This window comes from Manis pentadactyla, chromosome 13 (assembly GCF_030020395.1).
Source record: "Manis pentadactyla isolate mManPen7 chromosome 13, mManPen7.hap1, whole genome shotgun sequence".
NCBI lineage: Eukaryota > Metazoa > Chordata > Mammalia > Pholidota > Manidae > Manis > Manis pentadactyla.
In genome coordinates this window covers 59,089,286-59,104,705 of record NC_080031.1, presented here as the reverse complement: position 1 = coordinate 59,104,705, position 15,420 = coordinate 59,089,286, and the positions used below count along the sequence as shown (strand labels likewise).

The 15,420-nt window shown below is 39.7% G+C and overlaps 1 protein-coding gene across 1 annotated transcript in view; it reads left to right on the top strand.

Annotated features, from left to right (window-relative positions):
- Nucleotides 1-15,420, top strand: part of MAML1 (mastermind like transcriptional coactivator 1) — a 55,294-nt gene that overhangs the window by 863 nt on the left and 39,011 nt on the right. The gene's annotated exons all lie outside the window — the stretch shown is intronic.

The following is a 15,420-nucleotide window of genomic DNA, read 5'->3' as shown; positions in this document are numbered from 1 at the left end:
CCCGGCTGGGAAGGCTGGGGAACGGTAGCCGAAAGGTTTCTCTTCCAGACTTGATTCCAGAATCTAGAGCGCTTTTGCGGGGGAAGAGACTGGCATTAGAGTTGCCTGTGATCGTGGCTTCATTTATTCTGCATACGTTTTTTGGGTCCTTCCTCTTTGTCAGATCAGGGCTTACATCTGGAAATAAGTCGGTCTTCAGTTGACCAAATCAAATTGTTCTGAATGGAAAAATCCCCAAATCTTAGGAAACCCTAGTAAAGTCGCGAAGTATTCCTCGTTTAGGCAGCCCTGAAAGTTGTGAACTTGTATTTCCAGCTGTGTCGTTGAGAATTCCAGTTTTAATTTATAAGCCAGTTTTAATGATGCTGTTAGTTTGTTGGTAAATCATTAATGCCTTTTGGATTTTCAGTAGCTATGTGGGAAATAGGTTGGTTGGAGGTTTCCCTCCCTGAAACTGATTTATAAAAGGGAAACAAGGTTTTTTGTGTTTGTTTTCTTGGTAATTTAAAACTTAAAACAAATGTTATCAATCCTTGTCCAGTGATTTTTGAATTCACACCCTTGTTACCTCTCTCTCACCCTGGGCTCTTGGCCCGCTCCTCCCAGCTAGGCTTCTGGTGCCTAGCTGCTTTGCTCTTTATCTCCAAATGCCATGTCCCTCGCGGGTCCTAGGCTCAGGTTGAATTATTCTCCTCATTCTCTCCCACACTAGCCTGGGCTGCTGGCCATTCCATTGCTTATTTTTTCCACTTGTCAAGTCTTTTCATCCTTAACTTTTCTTTGTAAATTGTGGATGTGCTTAGTTTCTTATTCCTCTGGATTTTTTTTATAAGACTCAAATGAGTGTGGATGTGAAAATACTGATATCAGAAAGGCTGCCTGCAAGACCCTCCTTCCCACCTTGCAGAATCCTGCCATCCTTCAGGCGTAACTCATCTTCTTCGTTGAAGCTAGTTTCTGACCCCAGGAGCCCAGGCAATCAGAATCTCCTTGGTCAAAAGCTATTGTCTGTGCTGTTTCTTTTCAGCACATGGTCACATCCTATAGGTCATGTCTTGCCGACTAGACAGTAAGGCCTGGGAGGCAGGGAGAGGTTAGGCTCAGCGCCCTGAACACCTTTTAGTCCCTCAGCATGTGTTTGTTGAGGAACTGAGTTAAACTTGGTAGCTTTCTTCAGCAATCCACTCCTTTCCTGGGCCCCAGCCTCCAAAAGCAAACAACGTAACCAGGAGCCGCCTTTTCTAGCAACTCCTGTCTTAAGGAAAGACTTTAAGAACAGTGAGTAGTCATTCCAATTTAAGTAAATAAGAAAAGCTCATGAAAATCTTAGGTTTGCACTCAAATTTTGCCTTGAACACCCCCTGGGAGATTCAATAGTAGTGTTTCGGTTTGTTTAAAGGCAGGTATGAGTTTAGACCCTCTGTGATACTTCTAGTCCTGAATTACTGGAGAGAAACTGGGCATGCTGTTTGAGGATAAGTTAATTCTGAGTGTGTAAGAACTCGAATCTAGCTTGTCAGTCAGTCCTTCCTTTGGATGTCAGAACCTGATGAGAAGTATTATGTTGAGGTCTTAGCACATGGATCCTTGACCCGTGGATTTCATGAGTTTAAACTTAGTGGACGTGCTCCTCTGCCTTCCTACCAGCAGAGACCTGTCTCACCTCCATGTCCAGGTGATTCTTGCTGAGATCTCCGGCCATGGGTCACAGGAACGGAAGGTCGTTGTCACTAAGAAAACTGGCATTCTCTGTTTTAGTAGCTCGTTCAGTTGGGAGTGGGAAAGAGTCCTTGCCTGGGTAGGCTTTCGGCTTGTTACGAGGGCACTTTGCAGAGAGGTGGAGATGAGAAGGTGCCTCACAGTCATTCTTATTTTTGACAATTCTGTGTATGTATTCTAACTAATATTCCATACATAAGGAATATTACCATCTTTTTTCCCAGATGTACTGTAGTTGTGTTTGGCAGCTGTTCCATAGCCACAGTTACCATCAGCAAACCACAGAGTTCACCTGTGGGTGTTTCATTTCTTAGGCTGGCCCACTGGAGCAGTCTTAACCACCGTGGGTTGGAAACTGCTTCAGACCTTTTTCTGTTCTGGTCATCAAGGAATGACCTTATTAGATTTCCTTTATACTGTGTCTCTTCTAAAAACCAAATAATAATAATAGTTTTCTAATGACAGGATGGACTTCTTTTTATTAGGAATGCTAGGTTATAGAGAATTATCCTGCTCGCGTTATACAAACATTCATAGTGTAATGAAAACAGTCTTTTACAAATAGCTTCAATGTTTTCTTTTAGTTAAATTCTGTAAGGTTTATGCCACATGCCTTTATCCACCACTGTCACATTTTTGTTGCTTACTCCTTAAGTAGTAGTGACAGTCTAAGGAGAAATCTGACAGTTGCACACCAACTATTCATGGGAGTTGCCTTCCCTGCTTAGTTTAGGTATGCAAAGTTTCTCTTTCTCTCTTTTTAACTTTTTATTTATACATAATTTAAAACTCAAAGAAAAGCTGTACAAATAGTACACAGAACATCTGCATATTCCTTGTGTAGATTCTACCCATTGTCACCATTTTGCCTTATTTGCTTTATCATTTGCACACACACTCCTCCTCTCTACATCTCACTTTGTTGGTTTCTCTCTCTCACTTTTGTTCTTTGAACCACCAGAGAGTACACTGCACATCTCATGGCTCTCTACTCCATAACACCCAGGGTGTACCTTCTAAGAGTTAAGAGATGTGCAAGATTTTTAATAGTGATTTTTTAGACCAAACTTATGTAAGGATTATGCAAATAACAATGTATTTCCAGGGAGTAGATATTTCTGAACATTAAACAGACATTGTACTGTGATCATGTGGGCTAGTGTTAGAGAAAAGATGACTAATGTGGCTTTAGGATGCCGTTTCTTCATGTAACATCCGGGACCTTGCCCTAGCCCCTCTTTCCTTTTTTCTCTCATGTATCCCCTTTCCCACAGGGTCCTGCCCTTGAGCCTGAAAACAGAAGCACATATTCCCCTTTCTTTTGTCTTTTCTCACCCTTAAAATAGTATTCCATCTTCTTCCTTCCCTTTGCCCTTCCCAGTTGAACTTCCCATTTGCTCATTAGCCCATTGTAAGCTGCATCTTTTTTTTTACCTCTTTACTTTTCTGAAGTTGCCCCCACTAAGGCCCACTAAGGATACCAAAGATGGAATTGCCAAATTCAGTAGCTTCTTAGTCATCATTCTTTACTTCCTCCTTCTTAAGACTTCTTCTCTTAGCTTCTACTCTCTTCTGATTTTCTTTCCAACTTTAACTGTTTTTTCTCAGTCTCCTTCTGGCTTCCCCTCATTAATTCATGCAACAAATATTTTGAGTGCCTACTGTGAAGCAGAGCATGTATTAGGCACTCTGGAATACAGCAGTGCACAAGACATATTAGAATTCTGCTCCCATGGAGAAAGAGAGCAGTAGTTCTTAACAATTTTAAGCTATAATAAATGCTAAGAAAAAAATTAAAACCAAGTAATGTAATATTGAGTGACTTATAGTGACCTTTATATAAGACTTAATTTGGACCTGAACAACAGGAGGTTATCAGTCAGCTGAGAGTCTCAGAAGAGAGCATTCCAGTTAGAGAAAAATGCTGGCATAAAGTCTCTGAGGCCAGACCCTTCTGAGCTTGCATGAAGAGCAGAAAGGAGGTCAGTGTGGCTGTAGCAGCATGGCAGTTGGGCAGCTGGTCTGAGAAGTACGTAAGCAAGGATCAGATGAAGCACAGTGGGAAGCAGTTAGGATTTATGTAGAAACTTGATGTGATCTAACTTACTTTTAAAGGCCATTCTGGTGCCAGGTAGAGGATGCCTAGGGTTGGTGTGGGCAAGAGTGGATACAGTTAAGGCTTTACAGTGGTTGTGGCCTGGGCTAGGGTAGTAGTGGAGATGGAGAGAAGAGCTTGGACAGCTCCTGAAGGGAGAGGTGACAGGGCTTGATGGTGGACTAGATGGATTGGATGGGGCACAAGATAGAGGAGAGTCAAGGGGATTTCCAAGTTTTTGCCTTTAAAAATCCTTCTTTGCACACTTTTTTTTTTTGTATCATTAATCTACAATTACTTGAAGAACATTATGTTTACTAGGCTCCCACCTTCACCAAGTCCCCCCCACAAACCCCATTACAGTCACTGTTCATCAGTGTAGTAAGATGCTGCAGAATCCCTACTCGTCTTCTCTGTGTTGCACAGCCCTCCCCGTGCCCCCCCACTACACATGCTAATCGTAATGCCCCCTTTCTTTTTCCCTGCCCTTATCCCTCCCTTCCCACCCATCCTCCTCAGTCCCTTTCCCTCTGATAACTGTTAGTCCATTCTTGGGTTCTGTGATTGTGCTGCTGTTTTGTTCCTTTAGTTTTTCTTTGTTCTTATACCCCACATATGAGTGAAATCATTTGGTACTTGTCTCTCTCCACCTGGCTTATTTCACTGAGCATAATACCCTCTAGCTCCATCCACATTGTTGCAAATGGTGGGATTTGTCTTCTTCTTATGGCTGAATAATATTCCATTGTGTATATGTACCACATCTTCTTTATCCATTCATCTACTCATGGACACTTAGGTTGCTTCCATTTCTTGGCTATTGTAAATAGTGCTGCCATAAACATAGGGGTGCATCTGTCTTTTTCAGACTAGGCTGCTGCATTCTTAGGGTAATTCCTAGGAGTGGAATTTCTGGGTCAAATGGTATTTCGATTTTGAGCATTTTGAGGAATTTCCATACTGCTTTCCATAATGGTTGAACTAATTTACATTCCCACCAGCAGTGTAGGAGGGTTCCCCTTTCTCCACAACCTCGCCAACATTTGTTGTTGTTTGTCTTTTGGATGGTAGCGTTCCTTACTGGTGTGAGGTGGTATCTCACTGTGGTTTTAATTTGCATTTCTCTGATGACAAGCAATGTGGAGCATCTTTTCATGTGTCTGTTGGTCATCTGAATTTCTTCTTTGGAGAACTGTCTGTTCAGCTCCTCTGCCCATTTTTTAATTGGATTATTTGCTTTTTGTTTGTTGAGGTGTGTGAGCTCGTTATATATTTTGGATGTCAAGCCTTTATCGGATCTGTCATTTATGAATATATTCTCCCATACTGTAGGATACCTTTTTGTTCTATTGATGGTGTCCTTTGCTGTACAGAAGCTTTTCAGCTTGATGTAGTCCCACTTCTTCATTTTTGCTTTTGTTTCCCTTGCCTGGGGAGATATGTTCTTGAAGAAGTCGCTCATGTTTATGTCCAAGAGATTTTTACTATGTTTTTTTCTAAGAGTCTTATGGTTTCATGACCTACATTCAGGTCTTTGATCCATTTCTAATTTACTTTTGTGTATGGGGTTAGACAGTGATCCAGTTTCATTCTCTTACATGTAGCTGTCCAGTTTTGCCAGCACCATCTGTTGAAGAGACTGTCATTTCCCCATTGTATGTCCATGGCTCCTTTATCGTATATTAATTGACCGTATATGTTTGGGTTAATGTCTGGAGTATTCTGTTCCACTGGTCTGTGGGTCTGTTCTTGTGCCAGTACCAAATTGTCTTGATTACTGTGGCTTTGTAGTAGAGCTTGAAGTTGGGGAGCAAGATCCCTCCCACTTTATTCTTCCTTCTCAGGATTGCTTTGGCTGTTCGGGGTCTTTGGTGTTTCCATATGAATTTTTGAACTATTTGTTCCAGTTTGTTGAAGAATGCTGTTGGTAATTTGATAGGGATTGCATCAAATCTGTATATTGCTTTGGGCAGGATAGCCATTTTGACGATATTAGTTCTTCCTAGCCAAGAACATGGGATGAGTTTCCATTTGTTAGTGTCCTCTTTAATTTCTCTTAAGAGTGTCTTATAGTTTTCAGGGTATAGGTCTTTCACTTCTTTGGTTAGGTTTATTCCTAAGTATTTTATTCTTTTTGATGCAATTGTGAATGGAATTGTTTTCCTGATTTCTCTTTCTATTGGTTCATTGTTAGTGTATAGGAAAGCCACAGATTTCTGTGTGTTGATTTTGTATCCTGCAACTTTGCTGTATTCCAGTATCAGTTCTAGTAGTTTTGGGGTGGAGTCTTTAGGGTTTTTTATGTACAATATCATGTCATCTCCAGATAGTGACAGTTTAACTTCTTCTTTACTAATCTGGATTCCTTGTATTTCTTTGTTTTGTCTAATTGCCGTGGCTAGGACCTCCAGTACTATGTTAAATAACAGTGGGGAGAGTGGGCATCCCTGTCTTGTTTCCGATCTCAGAGGAAAAGCTTTCAGCTTCTTGCTGTTCAGTATGATGTTAGCTGTGGGTTTATCATATATGGCCTTTATTATGTTGAGGTACTTGCCCACTATACCCATTTTGCTGAGAGTTTTTATCATGAATGGATGTTGAATTTTGTCAAATGCTTTTTCAGCATCTATGGAGATGATCATGTGGTTTTCATCCTTCTTTTTGTTGATGTGGTGGATGATGTTGATGGATTTTTGACTGTTGTACCATCCTTGCATTCCTGGGATGAATCCCACTTGGTCATGGTGTATGATCCTTTTGATATATTTTTGAATTTGGTTTGCTAATATTTTGTTGAGTATTTTTGCATCTACGTTCATTAGGGATATTGGTCTGTAGGTTTCTTTTTTGGTGGGGTCTATGCCTGGTTTTGGTATTAGGGTGATGTTGGCTTCATAGAATGAGTTTGGGAGTATCCCCTCCTCTTCTATTTTTTGGAAAACTTTAAGGAAAATGGGTATTATATCTTCTCGGTATGTCTGATAAAATTCCGAGATAAATCCATCTGGCCCGGAGGTTTTGTTCTTGGGTAGTTTTTTGATTACCGCTTCAATTTCTTTGCTCGTAATTGGTTTGTTTAAATTTTGTGTTTCTTCCTTGATCAGTCTTGGAAGGTTGTATTTTTCTAGGAAGTTGTCCATTTCTTCTAGGTTTTTCAGCTTGTTGGCATATAGGTTTTCATAGTATTCTCTAATAATTCTTTGTATTTCTGTGGGGTCTGTCGTGATTTTTCCTTTCTCATTTCTGATTCTGTTGATGTGTGTTGATTCTCTTTTTCTCTTAGTAAGTTTGGCTAGAGGCTTATTTATTTTGTTTATTTTCTCAAAGAACCAGCTCTTGGTTTCATTGATTTTTTTCTATTGTTTTATTCTTGTCAATTTTATTTCTTCTCTGATCTTCATTATGTCCCTCCTTTTGCTGACTTTAGGCCTCATTTGTTCTTTTTCCAATTTCGATAATTGTGACGTTAGACTATTCATTTGGGATTGTTCTTCCTTCTTTAAGTATGCCTGGATTGTTATATACTTTCCTCTTAAGACTGCTTTCACTGCACCCCACCGAAGTTGGGGCTTTGTGTTGTTGTTGTCATTTGTTTCCATATATTCCTTGATCTCTGTTTTAATTTGTTCATTGATCCATTGATTATTTAGGAGCATGTTGTTAAGCCTCCATGTGTTCATGAGCCTTTTTGTTTTCTTTGTACAATTTCTAGTTTTATGCCTTTGTGGTCTGAAAAGTTGGTTGGTAGAATTTCAGTCTTTTGGAATTTACTGTGGCTTTTTTTGTGGCCTAGTATGTGGTCTGTTCTGGAGAATATTCCATGTGCACTTGAGAAGAATGTGTATCCTGTTGCTTTTGGATGTAGAGTTCTATAGATGTCTATTAGGTCCATCTGTTCTAGTGTGTTATTCAGTGCCTCCATGTCCTTACTTATTTTCTGTCCGGTGGATCTATCCTTCAGAGTGAGTGGCATGTTGAAGTCTCCTAAAATGAATGCATTGCATCCTATTTCCTTCTTTAGTTCTGTTAGTATTTGTTTCACATATGTTGGTGCTCCTGTGTTGGGTGCATATATATTTATAATGGTTATATCCTCTTGTTGGATTGAACCCTTTATCGTTATGTAATGTCGTTGGTTATCTCTTGTTACTTTCTTTGTTTTGAAATCTATTTTGTCTGATACTAGTACTGCAACACCTGCTTTTTTCTCCCTGTTGTTTGCGTGAAATATCTTTTTCCATCCCTTGACTTTTAGTCTGCGCATGTCTTTGGATTTGAGGTGAGTCTCTTGTAAGCAGCATATAGATGGGTCTTGCTTTTTTATCCATTCTATTACTCTTTGTCGTTTGATTGGTGCATTCAGTCGATTTACATTTAGGGTGATTATGAAATATATGTGCTTATTGTACGCTTTAGATTCGTGGTTACCAAAGGTTCAAGGTTAGCTTCTTTAGTATCTTACTGTCTAACTTAACTTGCTTATTGAGCTATTATAAACACTCTCTGGTGATTCTTTATTTCTCTCCCTTCTTATTCCTCCTCCTCCATTCTTCATATGTTGGTTGTTTTATTCTGTGCTCTTTTTTGTTTCCTTTAACTGCTTTTGTGGGTAGTTGATTTTATATTTTGCCTTTAGTTAGTATTTGGTTGGTCTGCTTTCTTTGCTGTGATTTTGTTTTCTCTGGTGACATCTATTTAGTCTTAGGACTGCTCCCATCTAGAGCAGTCCCTCTAAAATACCCTGTGGAGGTGGTTTGTGGGAGGCAAATTCCCTCAACTTTTGCTTGTCTGGGAATTGTTTAATCCCTCCTTCATATTTAAATGATAATCGTGCTGGATACAGTATCCTTGGTTCAAGGCCCTTCTGTTTCACTGCATTAAATATATCATGCCATTCTCTTCTGCCTGTAAGGTTTCTGTTGAGAAGTCTGATGATAGCCTGATGGGTTTTCCTCTGTAGGTGACTTTTTTCCTTTCTCTAGCTGCCTTTTAAACTCTGTCCTTGTCCTAGATCTTTGCCATTTTAATTATTATGTGTCTTGGTGTTGTCCTCCTTGGGTCTCTTCTTTTGGGAGTTCTGTGTACTTCCATGGTCTGATTGATTATTTCCTCCTCCAGTTTGGGGAAATTTTCAGCAATTATTTCTTGAAATACACTTTCTATCCCTTTTTCTCTCTCTTCTTCTTCTGGTACCCCTGTAATGCAGATATTGTTCCTTTTGGATTGGTCACACAGTTCTCTTAGTATTGTTTCATTCCTGGAGATCCTTTTATCTCTCTCTGTGTGAGCTTCTCTGTGTTCCTGTTCTCTGATTTCTATTCCATTAACGGCCTCTTGCACCTCATCCAGTCTGCTCTTAAGTCCTTCCAGAGATTGTTTCATTTCTGTAATCTCCCTCTGGACTTCATCCCTTAGCCCTTGCATATTTTTCTGAAGATCCATCAGCTTGGTTATGACCTTTATTTTGAATTCTTTTTCAGGGAGATTGGTTAGGTCTATCTCCCCAAATTTCTTCTCAGGAGAGGGTGTCTGGGTTAGTTTGGTTTGTATCAAATTCTTCTGCCTTTTCATGGCAATAGAGGTAATTGTAGGGGGCTGGCTGTGTCAGCTGGGAGAACGTCCCTTCTTGCTGGTTTGTGACCTTCCTCTCCTGGGAGAACAGCAACCTCTAGCAGCTTGTGCTGGGCAGCTGCACGCAGACGGGGCCTCTGATTCTTGCTCCGCCGCTGTGGAGTTAAGCTCCGTGGTTGCTGTGGGCGTGGCCGGCCTCAGTCTGCTGCTCCAGTATGGCGGAGCCGCGTTGGAGGGGAAACGGGCGTGAGGCCTTTATCGCCGTGAGTGGCCTCTGAGCTGCGCTGCTGCCCAGGGGGTAAGGGTGCCTGGAGTTCCCTGGGGTTCCCAGCTGCTGGGCTAAGTGTCACAGGATGCTTCCCTTTAAGACTTTCAAAAATCACTCACTTTTCTTTGTCCCAGGGGTGCCGGCTGCGGGGACCCTCTCGCAGGTCTTACTGTCCTGTTTCCCTAGTATCCAGCACCCCACGCGTTGTGTGTCTGCACTCTGGTGCGGATGGCTAGGGCTGGGTGTTAGCAGTCCTGGGCTCCCTCCCCGCTCCGACTCCTCTCCTCCCGCCAGGAGCTGGGGTGAGGGGTGCTTGGGTCCCACCAGGACGGGGCTTGTATGTTACCCCCTTTGCAAGGTGCTGGGTTCTCGCAGGTGTAGATGTAGTCTGGCTGTTGTCCTGTGTCTTCTGGTCTCTCTTTTAGGAATAGTTGTATTTGTTGTATTTTCAAAAATATATATGGTTTTGGGAGGAGATTTCCACTGCTTTACTCACACCACCATCTTGGCTCCTCCTCCTCCTAAGCTGCATTTTAAGGTGCTTTTCCCAAGGCATGTTCCATGAAACACTAATGGACTGTTAAAAGAGTTCTAGAGTTGAACAAATTTGAGAGAAACTGGGATAAACAGATATAAGCCTTTATTTAGGACTTTTCCAAACCTTATTAATATGCTAATATACACAAAGACTTGAGCTCTTTTCAAGGGATATTTTATAGGATTTTGATATTTCTGGGAAACTAAGCAAAAGTACAAAGTGATGATAGTGAGTAGTTTTTTGAATTTGTGCCAGAGGCTGAATGATGAAGCTGAAAAGTAGGAGTCCTATCATGAAAAACCATATATCTGATACTAGGTGTTTGGACTAATAATTTGAAACATTGTGAGCCTCCCTCACACATTTTTTTGTTGATGTCTAAAACTTTTCATCATTTTGAAAGCATTTATTGTGTTAGTCAGTTGTATACTAACTTACCATAACTCAGTTTATTAAGTGAAACATACAAAGTTCAGACATCTATGTAACACAGAGTCTAATAAATGCTACATAAAGTCTAATAAATAATGCTATTTATTATGAATCAACTATTTTGAAGGGAGAAAAAGGGTAATAAATGCTATTTATAGTTTCAGGAGATGTAACTTCCAGAACATTATAAATATTAACACTTAAAAATAAAATAGTTACATCACTTTAAAATGTAGCCAGTGGGATATGAATACCTTAGCGATATGCTTTCATTAACCATTTAAAGCATACTTTATTTAACAGAGATTTTCAGTCATTCCCTTTTCTCCTGGAACTGGCATTTCTTTTTTTAAAAAGTCTTTTTACTTGATTACTGTAGCATATTTCTCTGCAACAAAAAAAGTATAAAAATTGAAATTAAAAAATTTTGAGTCAGCTTTGACCATAAAGCTCTGTGGATATTTTTGCTCTTTTAAGAGTTGATTTGTACAAAGGAAGAATACATGTAGGATTTATAAGGTTCTGTGTGTTATATATAGCTCTTATTTCACTAAGTTGAATTATAATAATTTAGTAACTAACAAATGCATTATACATTTTTATATATAGTTACAAAGCAAAAAAAAGTACAAGTTTATTAGAAATGCTTCCCTTAGTGAGATGGATGAGGTTTACTTACCCTTCAAATTGTTCACAGTAACCATGGATGAATATTACATATTGCCAGAATGAGAGTTCTCAATTCTGTTCCTGTTTTTTGTTTTATAAATTTAAGCCCCAGAAGTCCTTGTTCACATAAATAAAAAAGAAAGGAAGAAATTTAGTTAAAGCAGTGTTATTCAGTTTTCTTGAAACTTGAGTTATATGCCAAAAATGATATGGTGATGTAACATCAGAAATCAGTTTACTAATCAGCTTATAACTTGGTTAGGTAGTCCTTCAATTTTATTGAAAACAGAATTAGAAACTATATAGCTTATGAAAGGATTAATATAGTTATTAGTCACTTTCTCAATTACTGAGAAATGCACCAAAAAAGGCTTTATCAAGTCTGATCAATTGATTATGCCTTTTTCTCTTTGACTTAGAGGTACCTTGTTTAGCCTAATATACTCAAATTGGTTGGAGAAGTCAGAATACCGTTCATTTCAACACACCTTTGCCAGTACAGTATGTTTGATGAAATACCTCTATTTCCTTTAAATGTATTCTTATCAAAAATTTAGAACTATGAAGCTGGTTTAATGTATGGGAAATGTGCCATGTAACCCAGTTGGCAAAACCAGTCTTCACTATATAATTAACCAATCAAGTCAGACTCAGCTCTCTGTCGGGAAAGTTTTGCCTTCATTTGTCAAGTCTACACCACAGTGTACCTCCTATGACCACCCTCTCACTGCTAGTTTAAGGGAGAAGGGTAATGCATAGAGCCTGGTCATGACCTTTGCTACCTGCATCAGATGGTGGGTCGCCTTCATCGTTCTTACCTGTGCTCGCTCATGGAGTGTTTCTTCAGAGAGCTCTATGTGGTTATGGAAGAGTGATGTGTGTAAATGAAAAATACATCTGGTATTTTTCATTTACTGTTCCTCTGGTATGTCTGAATTCAGAGCATCCCAACATAGGCCAGACTTTGGCCACTTAAGTGCTCAAGGCCCTGAGGTCAGTGGGGAGCTATTGTGCCTGGCAGAGAAGAGCAGCAGGAGAGACTAGCTCAGGTGAAAATTTGGAGTAGCATCAGTGCTACAAGGCCTGGTGGAGCAGCACAGCATCTGGCACTGTGCAAATGGAGCCTGCGCGTGACACTCCAGGACCCCAAAATACTGTGAATGGAGTTCTTCGAAAATGGCCTGCTTATCTCTAAGGTAGATCTCTTTGATGTGTATCTTTGCCCAGTCTCATCATGTCTGACCTCTCCTCACCTTTCAGGACTTAGGCTGCTCATAAGCCATCTTCTCCAGGACCCCTCTCTTAAGTCCCTGCTCAGACTGAGCTGGGTGCTCACCCTCTGTCAGGACAGCCACAGTGAGCTTTAATTGGAGTGTGTGCTGCTCTCTGTTGGACTGAGCAAGGGCGAGAGTCCGGCACCATACCTGCCATGTGTTCGGCAGTCAGCAAGCTTCTGTTGAATCAACGTTAATGATATTGTGGAAGGAGCTCTGAATTAGTGGTCAGAAGCTTTATGTTTGTAGGCTAGGATCATTTCACAAGTGAAGTTGGTAGGAGTAAAACTGTAGGCCCTGACTGGTACATAGCATTGTTCGTAACCGCAAAGAGGTGTAAGCAACCTAAGTGTCCATCAACAGAGGAGTAGGTGAGGAAATGTCATTTATACATACAATGGAATATTATTCAGCCTTATAAAGGAAGGAAGTCCTGTCATATGCTTAAACATGTATGAACCTTGAGGAGGACATTGTGCTAAGTAAGATATGCCAGTTGAAAAAAAATATTCTGCATGATGACTTACATGAGATGTGTAAAATAGTCAAACTCATAAGAGACAGAGTAGAATGGTGGTTGCCAGCGGCTATAGGGAAGGGGAAAGAGGGGTTGTTCAATGGACATAGAGTTTCAGTTTTGCAAGATCAAAAAGTTCTAGAGATCTGTTGCATAATCATGTGTGTATTAGTGAACTGTACTGTATACTTTTAAAAAGTTAAGATGGTAGATTTTATGATAAGGTGACTGCAATTTCAAAAAAATAAAATACAAGATAAAAACTAATCTTACAAACCACATGCCCTGAAAATTTTTTAGCAGTTTTAAGGGCTTCTTAATAAAGGCTTATCAGTGAAATGAGAAAAGACTAGAATCATCTAAAAATAAATCATGAAAGATATGATAGATTTCTGTACCTAAATATAAAACAAAGAAAAGTTTTATATTCACATATCTCTTGCTATGTAGTGTCTTTTTTATTGCTGTATAGTTATGAACAAACTCTGTTAATCTAAACAATCACAAAGTAGATCCTCTGTGTCATGGAAGGAGGAAGATGCTGCTAATGAGCAGAAGGAAGATAGTTCAAGATTTGCATGCAGAACGGATAAAGCTAGTTATGGGCCAGGAGTCCAGTTAATTATGTGACAAAAATTTCACCCGAATTCTGCCACAGTTTTGTCCTAAAGTGATTTTAGTCATGGCACTAAAGTGACTTTTAGTCGTGGTACTTACTCTTTCTGCTCCAACTTCCTCATCTTTAAAAGGTGTTAAAAAAGAAAAAATTCTAAGAGATCGAAGATTGTAAACTAAATGGGAAATTTTTACCTCTAAGCAGGGAACCCAATCTATGACAGTCTAGGCTCTGAAGGATGGGGTTCAGGGGAGAAAAAATAGGTGGCTCTTTTAAAGCCAGAAGACTGCAAACCATCTCTTCCCTTACTGGGAAAGCAAAGTCTCTGAGTGTTGCCAATTGGCTGATGATACCAGGACCTTTCCATTAAGGAAGCTCTGGATGGCTGGAGGTGGTTTGTGATGTAAAGGGCAGCCTTGGGATTCTGCCTTCATCTGCCTCTGATACTTAGACGTGATATGCCTGACTTAGGATCATGGCATCCAGCTAGGTCTGCTTTAATATAAGTAGCTTAGCCAGTTAGGTCAAAAAAAATTTTTTTAAGGACCAGATTCTTTAAATATATTGTCATTTAGTCCTCAAGCCAGTCTTACATGGTAGATAATTATTATGGTCAATTTTACATGTAAGGAAACTAAGACTCATAGGTTAACTTGCCAAGGTTGCTAGCTCAGTGGTAGAACCAGAATTCAAACCAAAGTCCAGTTCCAAACCTCTTCATCTTTCCACTTTGCCATTTAGTTTCTACAGATGAGATCATCTGGGAAATTTTTTAAAAATTAGAAGGTTTTTTAGAAATAAATTGCTGTTTAATATATTATTTCGTATAGTAAAGACACCTGTGGCAAGAGGACATATGTATCAGAATTATTTGGGGCAGTTTTTAATTACACATCTCCCTGCCTATTGATGCCTGCCTCTTCCACCTGTCCCCTGACTGTTTATCCCTTATCGCTGCTAAAATGAGTTGCTGTTACTGGTGAGAATATGTTGTATCCCTTAGTTATATGGGGATAGGTTAAATGTTTGCTTAGTTCTTCATTTCTTAGGTTGTACTTTAAACGCACACCCTTGCCATAGCTTCGTAGCAGGTATAATGTACTTCCCTGTCCCTTGATTTGGGGCTTGGACATAGAGCTTGCTTTGGCCAGTGGGATGTAATGAGCGCGATCAGAGGATGTGTTATATTTGGGGAATAAGAATTTTTAAATAATCAGAAAGCAAACATAAGAAATATTTCTAAAATATGAAGTATATGTGAAAACTATACTTAACAAAATATGATTAGTGTCCCTAAAATGTAAAGAAAAAAGAAAACAAGACAGATGGAAAATAGAAAAGAAAATGAGAGAGCCAGTGTAAGAAGAGGTCCAATGTCTGAATAAGAAAGTACAGGAAGAGAGAAAACAGGGTAGAAAGTGATTAATAAAATACAAACTAAAGGGCGTGAGTTGCCAGATTCAAAGGGCATACTGTGTGCTCAGTACTAAAGAAAATAGACCCACATCAGTCATGTAATTTCTGAACATTGGGTTTAAAGAAAAGATTCTACAAGCTTCCAGGGTGGGAAGAGTACTAGGTCACTTATCAAGAATCTGAACCACTTTGGACTTAACAGCAGCAACACAGAAAGCAAGAAGACAGTAGGACAATGTTTCAAAATTCTGCAGGAAAATAACCACCAACCTAGAATTCTATACCTAGCCAAAGTGTACAACAAG